This window comes from Lycium barbarum, chromosome 7 (assembly GCF_019175385.1).
Source record: "Lycium barbarum isolate Lr01 chromosome 7, ASM1917538v2, whole genome shotgun sequence".
Taxonomy (NCBI): domain Eukaryota; kingdom Viridiplantae; phylum Streptophyta; class Magnoliopsida; order Solanales; family Solanaceae; genus Lycium; species Lycium barbarum.
This window is the reverse complement of record NC_083343.1, coordinates 4,632,015-4,633,925: the sequence shown is the minus strand read 5'-3', so window position 1 is coordinate 4,633,925 and position 1,911 is coordinate 4,632,015.

Here is a 1,911-nt window from a genome sequence, read left to right as displayed (position 1 = left end):
GCTAATTATTACCAAAATTTTAGGAAAATTTGTGACTTTCCCATTCTCATCATTATCGGCCATAGAGGTAGCGCGATGCCCCTATGTTTCTAGACAACCCTCTTCCTCAATCGCGTTGCTCTGCAATTTCTTAAATGATATCCATGGCGGTATACTGTATGGTGTCCTTTTTTTGCAATTGAAACATGTTGTCAGAGGCTTCCAAAATAAGCTCCAAGCTCCGTTTTCCCATCTAATTCCTTCCGTTCCAACAGTGTGTATAGAGTAATCCAAGCGCCTGTAACTCCTTTGCTTGGCATGTGGTGTATGTATAGATCCGGGGTCATCAAAACTCGCTCTTTTTAGCATGTTGAGCCTACTTTCCTCTCAGCTCCAAGTCGCTTTTCAGCTTGCTGAGCCTCATCTCTGTCTCTTACGTCAAAGTCCACTCTTCAAAAATTTAAAAGTGGTAAAGATCAGTGGCGGATCCACGTGGATCATGCCAGGGGCTTGAGCACCCATTGACCCGACATGAACTTCGTATTATTTACATAGAAAATATGAAAAAACAGGTATAATATATTAATAAGCACCCAGAGAACAAAACTGCTGGTGGCTGCTTTGGTATTTGGCTGAACTGTACAGCGCGCGCGAGCCTTAGATCGCGTGTTTGATTCCCGCTGTGAGTGTTTATTTTTTCACATTAAAAGAACTTTTCCTCCCAAAGCTGCGCTGACTGTATTATTTAAAAAAAAAACCGTTGAAAAAGCTGACCTTTCCTACTTAAACTCGAATATTTTAATTTATTTTTTTCCATTGTTGACTTTAGTTTTTTATTTACTATTTCTACTTTTTAGATCTCCTTTCCTAAAAGGTTACAACTTTCTCTCTACACAAAATCCTTTTTCCTCTTCCCCAAATCTCAACAACTAGTAAGCTTCTCAACAACTAGCAAGCTTTCTTCTTCTTCTTCTTCTTCCCAAATCTCAACAATTTCAAAATTAAAGTACAAAAAGCAAGGTAATCAAATTTGGCATTTTGATTAAAGTTAGATATTGAAAAAAAGAACTTTGGGTTGGGGATTTTCAATGCTATTGCTATTTGCTAATGCTTTAAATTCAGATTAGGGGAACTTTTTCTGTTATTTGATATATATATATATATATATATATATATATATATATATATATATATATATATATATATATATATATATATATATATATATATTTCCTGTTTTCTTTCTTTGGACTTGTGGTTCCTCATAATTACCAATTTAAATGTTACTACTTTTTCCCCAGATATCTGAAAGTAAGTCCTAGGGCATTTTAGAAATCATGGTTTCTAGGCATGCTTCGTGCATTACTGTTGTTGGCTATGTGCACTTCTTCCAAAAATTAAATAGCAAAAATTTGATGAAGTATTGTCGAAAGAATTAATGGATAAATAGATAAACTAATCATTTGGAAGAGAAATTTAGAACGGAATTCTTCAATGACTACTGGTACTGTTGGTAAAGGTATTTTGACTAGAAACACATATGTAATATTTCCTTAGTATTGATTCTCATCTGGTTAAGAGAAACACTCTGTATTTTTGTGCCTTGTCTATAACCTGATTTAGGAATTATGTGAATCTTGTTTTTGTAGGAATTATCTTTGTGAATCGAGATGGATAAGTATATCTACTCATCCATCTGTTGCTTCATCCATAGCTCCAGAAATTCTAAGGGAAATCATGGCTCCAGAAATTCGAAGGGAAACATTTCCTTCGGGTGTTAATTTAGAATCTCTTGAAGCTGATCCGGGAATTAGAAAGCCTATTGCATAATATAACCCTAATATACGTGATGAAGTTAGGAGATATTATATTCAAAAAGAGCCTTGCCAACCCGAGGTTCATGATTTTCCTAAAACTAAGTTTGGGAAAGAA